Source organism: Canis aureus, chromosome 25, assembly GCF_053574225.1.
Source record: "Canis aureus isolate CA01 chromosome 25, VMU_Caureus_v.1.0, whole genome shotgun sequence".
In the NCBI taxonomy this organism is placed as follows: domain Eukaryota; kingdom Metazoa; phylum Chordata; class Mammalia; order Carnivora; family Canidae; genus Canis; species Canis aureus.
This window is the reverse complement of record NC_135635.1, coordinates 8,132,970-8,148,835: the sequence shown is the minus strand read 5'-3', so window position 1 is coordinate 8,148,835 and position 15,866 is coordinate 8,132,970. Positions and strand designations below refer to the sequence as shown.

Genomic DNA, 15,866 nt, shown 5'->3' with positions numbered 1-15,866 from the left:
GGAAGACAAGAAGATGAGGAAAGTATACCAGAGTGTCATGTCCTTGCTTAAAGCCTCAGAGTGAGACCTTGCTAGATAATTTGTTTATGTTATTTCCAATTAAAGCTAAAGACCCTTGGTGTTACTCATCAGTGGGTGATGGATGGACATGGTCAGTGTGTGGATTGTCAAGCATTTGTAGTTTAATAATATGAAGGGCTTACTCTGGATGAAATGGAAAAGTTGTGGTTTTCCCTAAGTCATATAGGGAGTCACTGCTGAGTCAGCAGGGCCCACTAGTCTATGTGACAGTTTTGTGACAGTTTTATGCTATTGCAGCCCTTCAGAGGCATGGGGCCTTTTGCTTGGAGACAATTCCTCTTCAGGCTGGCTGACAGAGCTTGTCCCAGAACATAGAACCTGACAAGTGGAGTACAGGTTGGCTTGCAGCCCCCACCTCCCCTCTATCCAGGATCTGGTGCCATCCACAAACTACACATTGAATGCCATAGCTCTGGAGACAGGTTTTTGCATATCACTTCCTATGCTTCTGCTCAGAGTATGTGTTGTTCATTCTGTTCTTAGTCTACTTAAGTAGCTGGGGTTGGGGAAGAGATGGTTTAGTGGTTTTTGTCATTGAATCCAATGGACAATTGCTAATCACTACTTAGGATAATCCACAAGCATCTTGCTGACAGTCCACGGCTGTTTTCTATCAGAGGTTTTATTAAGACACTTAATTTAGGGTTAAGGTACCACTGGACCTTTTAGGAGTCTGACAACAAAGAGAGACACACCAGAGTATTAGACCTTTTTAGCCATCAATCATATTTCTGCAATGCTATTGGTTCTTTTTTTCTACATCCATTTATGATTTAAGATGATGCATTTTATTATTTTTAATTTTATTTATTATTTATTACTATTTTATTTATTTATTTTTATTTCCAATGGTTTGCAAGCTGTAACTGAAAGATTGAAAGCTTGGGAAGGGCCGTGGGTAAACCAGTCAGTCTGTTGACATAGAATCACGTCAGGAATGGCCTCACAAGATTTGTGAGTTTTGGCCTCTTCTGTTTCTCATCAAATATTTCTCTTCAATATTATCCAGTCAGATTCCTCATTGGATATGCAGTAGGTTAAAATCCCCATTAAAGTTTGGACTTCAACCAAACATAGCAGAGAGTCTTAATTCTTTAACGTTATCTCTCCAGATTCTTTTATTATATAGTTTCAGCGGTCCTGAAATTTGGAAGGTGTGGATCAGGATCTTTACTATCCCCTCACAAAGAGAGTGCCACCTATACAAAGTTTTATTGTTTCAATTGCATTGACTCACATTCTTAAGGAAACTTGGAATATATTCTATTGTTCTAATCTTATCCCTTTTCATTTAGAAACTCCTCGTTTTTCATTCCCATCTCCTGCTCTGGATTTGTTCCATTCTAAAATGAGTAGGAACTCTGCTTTTTTAGTTCACTCATGGTCCAAGCATAGCTTTGGAAACAGGTGTTTTGATCATCAAACTTCTAATAAGTCGTATGCATGCAACACATTATACTTCCTAAAGTACTCTTCAAATGCATTATCACATGTAATCAACCTGAGATTTTGCAATTGCTTTTATGATTTTCTCCTTTTTTTGCAAACTTGAAAACTAAAGCTCAGAGGTCTACATACTGTGCTACCCAAAGGCTATGAAGACATCCAGGCTTTTCACTTTATATTGACTAAAGTGAAAGATTCCCCCTCCCCATAGTTTCCATAGATAGAATTACCCAACAGTACAATTTTAAGACATATTTTGCTCATTTGATTATGTGTAGCACAGTTCATGTAGTGGGAAATATCTATATTGGTAGCTAGTCTGTGATTTTGTTCCAACTTACTTATAGAATCTTTTGGAATGGTTTAAAATTCGTAGGGTTTTTAACTCAAACTAGACAAAAGGATAATGCACAATTCTTCAGCAAAATTTACAGTAGTTAGCATATCTACAGCTTTTCAAAGTAATCAGTTGGAGAGAACCTTGAATTTCTTTTTTCTTTTTTGTTGTGCTTATCATGTGTCCCAGCTAATTCAACATTTTCACTTTTTCTAACTTTTTCTCAGGGTGTGTTGACACTCAGGTTAATTTTGAGCTGGTTTTAAGAATATCCAGGGCCTCGGGGTGTCTAGGTGGCTCTGTCAGTTAAGTGTCTACCTTTGGCTCAGATAATGATCCCAGGGTCCTGAGATCAAGCCCCAGCTCTCTGCTCAGCGAAGAAATCTGCTTTTCCCTTTTCCCCTGCTTCTCCCTCTGCTTGTGTTTTTTTCTCTCTCTCTCAAATAAATAAAAATCTTAAAAAAAATTTTTTTTAAAGATTTTATTGATGAAAGACACACACACACAGAGAGGCAGAAAGAGGCAGAGGGAGAAGCAGGCTCCATGCAAGGAGCCCGATGTGGGACTCGATCCCTGGAGTCCAGAATCAAGCCCTGGGCTGAAGGCAGGTAGGTGCTAAACCAGTGAGCCACCCAGGGATCCTGTTTCTAATTTTTTTTGAAGTTTACTTATTTTTTAGTAATCTCTACACCCAATGTGGGGCTCAAACTCACAATCCCAAGATGAAGAGTCACATACTCTTCCAACTAAGACAGCCAGGTGCCCCATGCTATGTTTATTGTTTTATTTTTAAAGATTATTTATTTATTTATTTAACACACACACACACACACACACACATGCACACACGCACACACGCACACACACACAGAGGCAGAGACACAGAGGGAGAAGCGGGCTTCATGCAGGGAGGCTGACATGGGACTCGATCCCCGGTCTCCAGGATCAGGCCCTGGACTGGAGGCGGCGCTAAACCGCTGAGCCACCAGACTGCCCCTGTTTATTGTTTTAAACTAGAAGATTTTAATATAGTCTAAAGTGTTATAGGGAGGATCAAAGACTTTGAAATCTGAACATTTCTGGGCTTGAATCTTCACTCTATAATGTACTACTTATACGTTATAGTATAACGTACCTTCCTTAGGCAATAACTTCTCTGGTCTTCAATCTCCTCACCTGTAAGTTTGGGATTATATTATCTACCTTGCAAGAGTGTTGTAAGGATGATCTGGAAAGTCATATGCAAAGTATTGAGAATTATGCTTGGTGCATAAAATGTGCTCAAAGCTCATACCCAGCATTTGATGAAGACAGAGATAGCTATAGTAGCTCCAAGTTATTATACATTATTATAATTTTAAAAAAGGTAGTAAATATATGAGAGGAATGTAAAGATACATGTAAGATTATCTTAGCTCCCCAAGATTCATACATTTGCTGCTGAAGCAGTGACAAGTCTGAAGTTTCTGAATGTACAAAGATTAATTTAAATCCAATCCTAGAGATGTGATTAATGTTGAGAACTCTGAGGGGCAAGCAGCATGGAGGTGCTAGGCGAGTAGTATAGACGAAGTGGGACATTTTCTTTCTTTTTTTTTTTTTTTAAGATTTTATTTATTTATTCATGAAAGAGAGAGAGAGGCAGAGACATAGGCAGAAGGAGAAGCAGGCTCCATGCAGGGAGCCCGATGCGGGACTTGGTCCTGGGACTCCAGGATCTGCCCTGAGCCGAAGGCAGACACTCAACTGCTGAGCCACCCAGGCATCCCTAAGTGAAACATTTTTCAGTCTCACCTCCCATACTGATGCTGGTGCTAGGGTTTCCTCCTCCTTCAGGAATCATGGAAGCTCCTGCCTACCTACTAACACTGATCCAGAGAGGACAGTGAGCCACTGGCTACTGATGGTAGCATCATACAAAGTAGAGTGAGATGGCCGAGTCTGTTTCTGAGGAAAGATCCAAAGTCTGTCAATGTCCATAATCAACCAAAGTCATTCAGCAATCATTTTTTGATATGATTTTGGGGTATGGCATTTTTAGAATTCATATATGCAACTTAATTAGCAGCCAAGCACCCGCTGATCAGATTGTATAGCACTTGATTAATCTTTGTGTGTAAAAATCAGTCACATAATCCATAGCGTAAAATATTTATGATGACAATAGCAGTTGGGCAAGATATTCTGAATTTTACATGGAAGAGCAAAGAGCCCATAATAGTTAAGATAATTTTGAAGAAGAACAAGGTGCAGAATTTTACTTTAATAGATATCAAGACTTACTATGAAGCTATAGTCATTAAGGCAGAATAGTAATAACGTTTAGAAACATCCACATGTATCTGAAAACATGGTATATGTAAGAGGCCAGATTGGGGAAAATTTTGATGCTTCAGTAGTGGATTTTGGTACAGTAGGGGAAAAAAAGAAAAATTAGCTTCCCATATCACACCATAAGCAAAAATTAACTATCTTAAACTATCTTTAACTAGCTTAAAGACATAAATGTGAAAAGCACAATTTTTAAACATCTAAAAAACCATTTTTGTGAACTTGGAATAGGTAGGATTTCTTAAATGTGTAAAAAACATAAAGAAGAACACGGACAAAAAATAAGCTTGATAAGGTTAAAATGAGAAACTTCAGAAATTAAAAGATGCTTAAGCAATGAAAGACCAGTGAGCAAGGAAGAAAGAGCTTTAAATATATAATAAAAAAATTCATGAAGAGAATGCATAAAGAATCCCTATAAATCAATAAAGGAAAGGCAACCCAATGGAAAAATGGGTAAAGGATATGAACAAGCAATATACGGAAAAGAAAGCTCAAATATCTAGTTGTCATGAGAGCACAGTGATCAGGGCAATGCAAAGTTTAAAAGGACAGAAGATAGGATTTTGCATCCACCAGAGATCAAGTGTTGCTGAGGATGTAGAACAAACAGAACAAACAGAAATCTTATGCATTGCTCATGGGAGGATTTCACTGACGCTACCACTTTGGAAAACAATTTGACAAAACCTAGGACTGTGGATGAAGCTGGCCATACTACCTTCACCTCCACTGCTGGGTTTAATCTCTAGAGAAACTTTCACAGCCCTGGCCACAGCCCTAATGCAAATTAGGGGCTCAGCAAATAGATCTTTAAAAAAGAAAAGAAGGGAGGGTGGGAGGAAGGAAGAATATTTGTGTCATTGGCTTCATTTCTGCTTTGTTCTGAGTGGTGTGGAACTACTCCTTCCTTGCCAGAGTGGTCCCAACCCACCTTATAGATTTGTCAAATGCCTGCAATTTTGAGAATCTCAGATTAGCCTCTAGATCTCCCAGATTCTAGGGAGATGACTGATGAATTAAATACATTCTTCTTACAGAATTCACAATGGTATAAATACTAAGCTCTAATTGCTTACTTAAAATGAATCTAATGTATAAAACGAGGTGTACTGGTATGTTACTGGTACCATAAAATATTAGTACTGGATCCTTACAATTATAATGGCAAAGAAAGATGACACCTGATGCCCTGAAAAGATAAAATGTCTTTTTGAGGCATATGAATAATCAAAAAATATTCTACTGGTTTATGAAGAAATGAGTGCTCTCTTTAAATAGTAAATATTCATATGCACTAAGCCAATCCTTTTATAACTATATTTCTAAGAGCATAGAAAACATGGCAGCTCTTCCCATAGCTGGAAGAATGTGTGGTTACCCTGGCAACAGCATCTTAGTTCCTGTTTCCAAGTACCACCTGGTGATTTCAAGTCTAACAGCTGTGCAGCATCTACATTTCCATTGAGGAAATAAAATGCATTCATGCATCATCTCATGGCGCATTTAAGAAGAAACAAGCTTGCAAATTTGGGGAAGGAGGGAAAGAAATAACACTATATATTAGCAGGGCCAATTGCAGTTTAAAAACCCTGACTGCAGTATTGGAAGCTTACCCAAAACAGCCAAGGCCACCACATAAGGGCTGTAGAATCCTGAGGCAGATTCTCCATCAGAACACTAACAATCACATAGGCCCAGTAGCCCAAGCACATTTTCTTATCCCTTGCCCAAAATATGTACTTTTTTTTTTTTTTTTTTAAGATTTATTCACCTGTTTTAAAGAGAGAGAGAGAGAGAGAGAGTGTTTAAGTGCAGGGAGGGGACGAGGGAGTGGGAGAGAAATTCTAGCAGACACTTCGCTGAGCTCAGAACCTGATTGGGGCTCAATCTCATGATCCTGAAATCAGACCCTGAGCTTAAAATAAGAGTTGGGTGCTCAACCAACTGTGCCACCCAGAGAGCCCCAAAATATGTACTTTAAGTGGATTGACACTCTTTGCCCTAATAGGCATTTAAACAAAATGGTTGGGCACAGTAGAGATAGAGGTGCCCAGGTGGGACAGTTGGTTGAGCATCAGACTCCTGATTTTGGCTCAGGTCCCAATCCTAGGGTGGTGGGATCCAGCCCTGTTTCAGACTCCTCGCTCAGCCTGGAGTCTACTTGAGATTCTCTCTCCCTCTCCCTGCCACTCCCACTTATGCTGTCTCTCTTTTGTTCTCTCAAATCTCTCTCTGTCTCTAAAGTAATTAAATAAATCTTTTTTAAAAAGTTGAGGAAAGTGAAGAAAACAATACCCTTTGTTTCGTGTTTGTTTCTCAATACTCCCAATTGCATCCAAAGTATCGGAATCCTTCTGAGATCTAGTCATATTAAAAAAGCCAAATCCTACAGTGATATCCAACAAAATAAGTGTTAGGGGAATTTCTAGATTATGTCATTGGATGCTAGACGGAAAGAATAGCATTAGTAGGCTGCAGGGGCCCAGTGAGCTAGAAAAGAATTTCCTGTCCTTTCCAAAAAAAAAAAAAGGCTATAAACAAATAGTGTTAAGATACATATTTAATTTTTTCCTTTCCCTTTCCTCCTGATTATTATGATTCTACACATACATTGTGAAAAATTTAGAAATAGAAAAAAGTATATAGGAACAACAACAGAAATCACTGAAGATAATAACCTTGTTAATAATTTTTATCTTTTTAATGCATTTTTTCCACTTTTGTTCTGCATTTTGGAAGGGAACCTCAAATGATCCAATGATGCAACAATTAATTTTCTGAATACTTATTATGATTCTGTGTCAAAGGAACATTTAAATTCTGATTTTGAGTTTCCTTGCATTTTTTTCTTATACCAGTGGCTTCGTACTCTCTTGTCGTTTCATGTTTGTCAATTCGTTCTTGAATTTCCTTCCTCTTATTTTATAGAGATCATATCTTCATATGCTTCTGTTTAGGATACCAAACAGGACATCAGCATTTTCTTTGGTACTGTAGAATCTTTTCAAAGGCATCATGTCGCTTTTATCCCACTTCATACTCTCACGGGGAGAAATTTACCTGATCCAACATAAATAGCACAGAACATCCCTAGCACTGTCCACTTCTATTCTGACTTCTCCTTTCTGAACTAAACATTGAAGGCTGGCTATGTGTACAGCCTCTGCTCAGTTTCCAGGGCTTAGGATTTCTTCACTGGAGCACTTCTTAAGTATCTGAATTCCTACTATGTGCAGACACTGCTGTAGGTGCTGGGGATAGGGCCATGAACAAAACAAGTTTATATAAAATAAGTAAACCTATACTTGTATAATGTAGATTGTAATATTAAGCTTCAAATAAGGGAGATAAGTTAGGGAGGCAGTTATTTTACCTAGGGGGTCAGGGAAAGACTTGCAGACTGAAACTGGTATTTGAGCTGATGGAATTCAGGAAATGAATTATTTGGTTATCTGGAAGAACCTTCACAGAAGAGTAGTCAAAGAGGGCCTTTTGAGCCATTCTAAAGCTTTGTTTTTTATTCCATGTGAGAGGTATTCCCATTCTAGGATTCTGAGCAGAACAAAGTCCCATAAGTCAAGTGAACCAAGTGTTTTAAGAAGTGAGAATAAGCAAGTGTGTCCAGTGTTGGACAGGGTGAGTGAGGGGAGGCTGAGAACTGACCTTTGTGTGTAGCACCATGGAGATCACTGGTGACTTCACACTAACAATTTCAATAAAGTAATGAGGGTGAGAGCTATTTGAAATGGATTCCAGAGGGAGTGGAAGAAGCTGGACAGGAGGCAGACTACTCTGAGGAGTTTTACTCTTAAAAGGAAGAGAAATGGAATGGTAGCTAGAGGAGGATGTGGCACAAGGAGAATTAAAAAAAAATTTATAATGGAAGAAGGTATTACAGCACATTTGTGTGCTAGGCATGATCTACTAGGGAACAACAACTCAATGATGCAGGAGTGGGTGGACAATTGCCAGAGGAATGTGTTGGGTGAGAAGGGATGGGCTCCAGAGCACAAGTGTCAGGAGCATGAACTTGCACATGGCTACAGGAGTGAGGCTGGGGTGTGAGTACAGAGGGACCTACATGGGTGGGAGAACAGACATCCACTCAGTGTGGCTCAGGTGAACTTCGTTGGCAGTTAGCATATTAGACTACGGTGCCATCTGCCATGCATCCGGTGTATCATGTGCACCAGGGCACTCCATGGAAGACTAACCTCTTCCTCTCCCCTTGTGGGCACACACACGCAGGCATTGTTCACAAAGCTTTACCACTTCATGTTGGTAAAGCAGGCACTACATTTATGTTCATTGTGCAGTTTAAAAAACTTGGGCTTGGGGGCGCCTGGGTGGCTCAGCTGGTTAAGCCTCCAACTCTTGATTTCTGCTCAGGTCATGATCTGAGGGTCATGAGATTGAGCCCTGCATGGGGCTCCATGCTTGGTATGGAGCCTGCCAAAGATTCTCTCTGTCCCTCTGCCACCCCCCGCCACTTGTTTGTGTGTGCGCTCTCTCTCTCTCTCTAAAACACAAAACAAAACAAAACAAACTTGGGCTCAAATCAGTTTGGCCAATAACATAAGGCCGCACATTGATAAACAATAGAGCAAGGAACTGAATCCAGACATTTTGACTGTTTCTGAGTTGTTCCACACTGCTATCGGGATGGACCTGTGGAAACAGGAAGGGATGTTTTACTTCCCAAGATTAAGATTCAATGTCTTTTTCTGGCTCGTATCTACAGAGGATCCCACCACAGGGATGATTGTGTGAATGCACAATCCATTCAGGTGCACAGGGATGTCTTCACCAGGTGGAGGACATATCCAGATGCATGCAACGTACAGATGGCCCTTTTATCCCATTCACTAGAGCAGATGCTTAAAGCACCCAAGAGCCTGCTCTACTCCCCACAGCCTTTGATGGGCTGCATTTGAACTGCACCTTCCCACCTGTTCATCCTCCAGCCACCTTTTGGTTGACATTCTACTGTTTCTTTTTGTTCGTTAGGTCTAGGGAGAAACAGAGTTTTGTGTTCACTCAATTGCCAGGAACCAGAGCACAATAGATTTTTGAACTTGGAATCATTCCAGGATCTCTGGTTTAACCCTCTCCATATGCACCCCATTTTCTTTATCTGCTATGTTGATATCTCAGGCACCGTCGAACATCTACTTCTAGAACTTTGTACCTTCAACACAGGAAAACACACACATGCACACACACACACACACACACACATCTGCTTTGTTTTCTTTTGGAAGAAGCTCTGAGAAAAATGATGTGAGAGTTCAGCTTGATGCCTGCAATTTCAAGGGCTGTCACTGCAATCATTATGTGAGGCCACTGGAGGTAGGGCTTTAACATGCATCTGGCAGTTATCCCATGTGCCAGGTGTTTTCCTCAAAATCTGCTACTTTGTGCTAGGTGAGCTGTACGTTCCAAGTGGCAGGTGTTTTCTATTACACATGCATAACGTGTATTAAGTCTTTGTACACTATTGTGTCATGTCATGGCTAATCAGTTCAAACTCGTAAGGAAGTGTTATTATTTAAAAAATTCAGGGATGCAGATGAATGAAAAGGATGTTTCAAGAACTAAAATTTAACACATGTAACCAAAGAGTTTGTTTATTATTTATTTATTTATTTTATATTTATCTTAAGATTTTATTTATTTATTCATGGGAGACACACGCACACAGAGAGGCAGAGACACAGGCAGAAGGAGAAGCAGGCTCCTTGCAGGGAGCCCGATGTGGGACTCGATCCCAGGACCCTGGGATTACTCCCTGAGCCGAAGGCAGGAGCTCATCAACCACTGAGCCACCCAGGTGTCCCAAGGAGTATATTTACATGGTACTTAAACATGCCTTAAAAAGGAAAGTTAAGGGCAGCCTGGGTGGCTCAGCGGTTTAGTGCCTCCTTCAGCCTAGGGTGTGATCTTGGAGACCTGGGATTGAGTCCCATGTCAGTCTCCCTGCAGGGAGCCTGCTTCTCCCTCTGCCTGTGTCTCTGCCCCTCTCTCTGTCTGTGTGTCTCTCATAAATAAATAAAATCTTAAAAAAATGAAAGTTAAGGTTAAAAAGTATTCAGAAAAAATAATAGAATGTATATATATAAACTTTTTTATATATGTAAATATATTATTATATATAACATAATATAAATTACTTATATATATGTAATATTTTCAGATGCTCCTATGGCTGAGAAGTCTACTCACTTGAAAATATCTTGGAATAAAAGATGTTTCATTCTGTCTCCTCACAGAAAGTTTTGCAGGAATTCTCCCATTGATTTGCTGCCTTTTGCAATCTCTTGCCCTAAAGACCCTTTCCTTTGTGGGAAAGTTCAGTCCTGGAGAATCATGGAGGAGAAACAGTCTAAGAGAATGAGATGATAGCTTTGTTAACATCTCCATATATGTTGATCGTGTGTGTTGTGGGGGTGTGTGGAGGTAGAGGATTAGGCAAAGCTAGAATTAGTCATATGAATTATGTGCTTGTTTGGACACTCGACCACTCCTGCCCTAATCAGTGCCAGTAAATCCTGCAGACAGCTCCAACACCGCCACTCTGTTTCTGTCCCACTCACATAAAATTCCATGCCAAGGTACAAACCACAATCCTCCCTTTCTTGGTTTTTCATGCAAAAACTATTTTAGAATAAATTTAAATGTCAAACCTTCAAGAACTCTGAACAGAGGGGACTTCAGCTCACTCAGTCCTCAACATGGCTAACTTTTTAAAGAAATTCTGATGAGAGTACTAAAATTTTAGAGATCTATATTTTTCATTGATTTCAGTTCCAGAGAGAAGCAAAATTGCTATGTTGAAGCAAGAGAATAAAAGAAGAAAGAGTGAGAAAAGCATAAATGTCAACAGCAGCACTTTCATGCCTGGGAGAGGTCCCACGGCCCTGTGTGTGAATAACATGGCAAAAGCTGCGTCACACAGTATGTAAACAAGCACAGTCCCCACACCATTTACAATTTTCAACATTGACCTAAACAGACATAGACACAGAATTCCAGTCCAGGCAGATGTGGATGAATGTACACATAGAACATTGCAGGAAGAACTTGGTGCTTTCTCCCCCCACAACTATTTTATTATACAAACATTTCAGATTTAATACACATTCAGTGTTCATAGTCTGAGCAATAGAAAACACATTTTAATCAGTCCTAGACAGCAGGAAAAACTTCCTGCAGGAGTTCTAGGAGGTTTATTCTTCATTCAACAGATGTTTATTGATAAAATAGAAGGCAGGAAGTTATATGACATGTCTAGCTTCAAAGAGCTTAAAATATGGTTGAGATATTTAGGGGAGTTTGGTCATCAGGGAATTTAAGAACTTTTGTATAATTATGTGAGACAAATATAAAACCATAAAGGGAAAAGAGAAGGTCAGAGTTTTGACTTCAGAATTACAAACTAAAAAAAGAATGTCTAGGTGATCTGGAAAAGTCTTGAGGTAGAAGCAATTGAACCAAGAACAATAGTATGCATTATCTAATCCAGTATTTCCCAAATTATGGAGTGGGACTCCAGTGGAATTCTTTGAGGATCTGATGAAAGTCATGAGGCCAGAAATAGCCATCTACCCTCAAACTTTTATGCAAAATGTTAAGAGATTTGGAGTCTGAGTTCATGGGCTTTACATTTTCAATCTAACAGTTACATTTACCATGGTTAATGAGTTGTCACTATTTATTCACATTCTTGTCTCCTCCAGTAGAATATAAGTATTTCTTGGACAGGATTGCATTATGTTTTATCTTTCATTTAACCCCTCTGTTTAGCATTAACGCCTCTTCATTAAACCTCTCTGTTTAGCATTGTGTTGTTGTGTAGAAGGTACCAAAGGTGTTGACTGCCTGCCTGTCTCAATGTTTAGGTGCTAGGTTAATACAGCATCTTCCAAATGTCAGTCATTTGAGTAACTTTCTCAATTTTTGCCGTGGCTGTTTACCACCTTTGTTATTATTTAGTACCTATAGCTGCAAAATGATGAATTCTGGTGATAAATAATAGCACATTTCAGGATAAGTATGCATGTTATTTTCATTCTGTTTGTTTTCAGTTCAGTTTACAGCAAAGAGAGACTTCCAGTTTACTTCTGGTGTACCTTTAATACCTGTCTGACATTTGGGTATCTTCCTTTGGAACTAATATAGAGACTTCTGTATGCAGCAGCATTTGGCTAGAAGTGAATAATATTACTTTTTTTTTTTTTATTGAGTTTAGTTTTATGAAAAAAGTGATACTAATTTTCCGTCTATGGAAGAGACAAAAATTTTCTTTTAACATGTACTTAAGTTGAAAAAAGTTTATTTAAGGAAGAGTAGTAAATCAGTTATCTATTGATGTTTAACAAGCTACCCTGCACATAGTGGCTTAAGAAACAACAGTTTATTAGGATTCTGTGGGTTAGCTAGGCACACGTGGGCAATTCTTCTCCTCCATGTGATGTCTGCTGTTGGGGTCATTCCTTCATCTTGACAACTTGGATAGAGTTAGAAGGTCCAAGACAGCTTCCGTCATGTCTGCCAGCCCAGCTGGAGTGCCTGGAATGGCTGAAGCTGGCTGAGCCTCTCTCTCTCCACATGGCCTCTCATCCCTTAGTAGTCCAGCCTGGGCTTTTTTACATCATAGATGGATCTCCAGACATTAAAAAAAGAAAACTGCAAAGTCTCTTAAGGCCTAGACTTGGGAGTCAAAAAGCATTACTCCTGCTACATTTCATTGGTTAAAGGAAGTCACAGGACAAATCTTGAACCAAAGGGAAGAAAAACAGACTTTATATATTTTTGGGAGGTTAGTGGCACACATGTTCCAAGGTGGAAAGAATCTTTGGCAATAATTTTGCAAATAACCTACCACAAGTGGTAAGCTTAAAGTAAACAAAAGGACAAATTGTAGCAGATATGGCAAAAATTGTGAGAGTGTTACTCTAATGACTAGTATTCGGGAATGCTATATTAACCTAATACCTAAATATTGTACTAGTCAGTCCATTGACCTTTTTTAGTACCTTATGCATACTAAATGCAGCACTACACACAAAGGGATTGAAGGAAGAAGATAAAACATGATAAGAACATGTCCTAGAATGGCATACATTCTAGTGAGGCAGACGGGTTTGAAAATAAATAGTCATAACAAAATAACCATGATGCTTATTATAGTAAAGGGTTTAAAATGTAGAGTCCTGACATTTTACATAGAAGTTTAAGAGCATGTGGATTTTTAGGGGGCCCATGACTTTTATCAGATTTTCAAGAAAGTGTGAGACCCTAAAAGGACCTGAAAAGCCCTGACTGAATAAAGAGACACACGGGTGTGATGTATGGGGATGACAGTTGCTAACTGCAGTGGTAAGGAAAAGGCTTCACAGAGATGGTGACTCTTACAGATAGGAAGGAGTCATGACTGAGGAGGAAACACGGGCTTGAGTTGGAAGCCAATTAGATGGGTGAGGAGATGGAGGGTAACTTTGCAATGTAAGGTGGTCTCTCTCAGAGATCAGATCACTGTAAGGGACTCCTCCCCAACCACCTCCACCCACAGACATCTGAATCTTCCCTATGTAGTCATAGAACCATGTGGAGTAGATAATGAGTATTATTGAAAACCCACTCTGATGGTCAGAACACCAGAGAAGTGGAAACCACAGGGAGAGAGGAACTCTAGGGTAGAGTGAGTTCCACTCTAAGTATGGTTAGTACCTAGGAATGAGTTAGTCTAGGGATGCCACTCTCAACTCCTTGCCATACTTTGATGTTGTACAGGATGGATTGCATCACTGTATGAGATGGATTATATCACTTGGATTTGAGTGCAGAACCTGTTGTATAGGCTTTTGGGTTTGGGATGTGTTGATTTGAGGTAGTGGTAGGACATGAGCCTCTCTTGCCATCCACGGGACAGCTTTCTGAGCCCTTTCAGTGGGGACAATGTGTTGAGAAGAGTTGCCTTTGGATCAGTCCACCAGCAGGCAGATGTTGTCTTCTGACTGTTTTACTCCAACCACACCGAAGTGAGGATATATTTAATTTTGAAAGAAAATTTCATAGTATAATAATATTTTATTATTATTATTATTATTGTTTCAGTTACTTATTTCTGAACACATCTGTCATCCTCCAGTGAAGAATGTGTACAATGGCTAAGTAAATAAGTCTATGTCAGTATTTCTGACCATGTCTACTTTGGCTGGTATCAGGATCCCTCTGGATTTAGGGTGAAACAAGAATAAGTTAGGTTGAGACATGTATTGAAATTATAGGATCCCATAAAATGAAATTTTCAGTAACCAGAACATATTACTTTAGAGCTTATAAAGATTTCAAATATTGGATGAACAAAAAAGAATTTAAGTGATTGGATCTATTATTATTTTAAACCTTAGGTAAAATATTTCAAAACCCCAGCCTTTGAGTGTTACTAGAAATTTGGGTTAGAAGAAACAAGTAATGTGTCAGTCTATTTGCCACAGCTCTGGACTTCATCCTGAGAGAAGAAGCTTGGGTTTGGGGATGATTTTAGACCACTATTTTTCTGCCATTTGCTGTTATTACCCTGATTCAATTCTATAAGCTGAGGCATTATTAAAAAAACAAAATGTAGTCAGGGAACAATTAATTCATCAAACACAGGCAGTATATAGGACAAAAATCCTAAAAAAGTACCCATGACAGAAAAGCTGGGGAAAATTTAGGCTCGGTATCAAGGAGCTGCTGTTTTCCTTTTTCATATTTTTTGTGACCTTGACTATTTCCATCATGATGTAAACCCATGGAATCAGATCACTGACATGTTAATGATTCTCTAGTTATGTTTGGTAGTTATTAATACTAGAGAGGTGGCAAGGACACTTTCGACAGTGCCTCCTGTCAAGAGAAAATGAAAACCTTCCGGTAGAGGTCCCAGAGCACTGGCAGTAGGCTTTATTCTAAGCCAGGCTCTTTAAAAGGGGGATCTAAGTGATTCACCCTCAATGTAATCTTTTTTTTTTTTTTTGAGAATTTATTTATTTATTCATGAGAAATACAGAGAGAGGCAGAGACAGGCAGAGGAAGAAGCAGACTCCCTGTGGGGGGAGCCTGATGTGGGACTCCATCCAAAGACCCTGGGATCACGACCTGAACCAAAGGCAGACACTCAACCACTGAGCCACCCAAGTGTCCCATCCTCAATGTAATCTAGAAGAGGAAAAGATAACAGCTTTGGGATCCCTTGAGTTGGTGACAGAGAATACTATCATTACTACTGCTGCTAACTGCTATTACCGCTAGTAAGAATAATATAAGCTAGAGCAATGACTTGGTACTCATGATGTCTTATGGACTGTTCTAAGCATGTTCTGCACCTTAAGCAACGTAAATGTCATGGCAGCAGTAGACACCATTGCTATCTTCCTTTTACAGATGGGGAAACTGAGGCCCAGAGAGGTCCCATAGTTGGGAAGTGGAGGAGCTGGGATAGGAGTGGGTGCCGACAGGACAATAAGACTGCGAGCAAAAGTGAGGAACGATGATTTGTCCATAAGATGAGAAAGGTCCCTGGGAGGAAAGCTGTTCCATCTCTGAAGCCACTGCTAACACTGAGGAGCAGGAGTGGTTCAGCTTCCTCGCCCTGGGCTCCGCCCTGCCAACAGAAGGCAGA

At 39.6% G+C, this 15,866-nt stretch overlaps 1 long non-coding RNA gene across 8 annotated transcripts in view; it reads right to left on the bottom strand.

Moving 5' to 3' along the window:
- LOC144296943 (uncharacterized) overlaps nucleotides 1-15,866 on the bottom strand; it is a 37,592-nt gene that overhangs the window by 2,445 nt on the left and 19,281 nt on the right. Inside the window, exons 5-6 of one of the 8 annotated variants that reach the window (XR_013363892.1) lie at nucleotides 10,421-10,580; nucleotides 9-8,866 (exon numbers count right to left, since the gene is read on the bottom strand). The exons of 6 other annotated variants lie outside the window; for them this stretch is intronic. This is a non-coding gene — a long non-coding RNA (uncharacterized LOC144296943). Of the gene's footprint in view, nucleotides 1-8; nucleotides 8,867-10,420; nucleotides 10,581-15,866 lie in introns of those variants that run through there. One more of the 8 variants, XR_013363886.1, reaches the window with a different exon arrangement.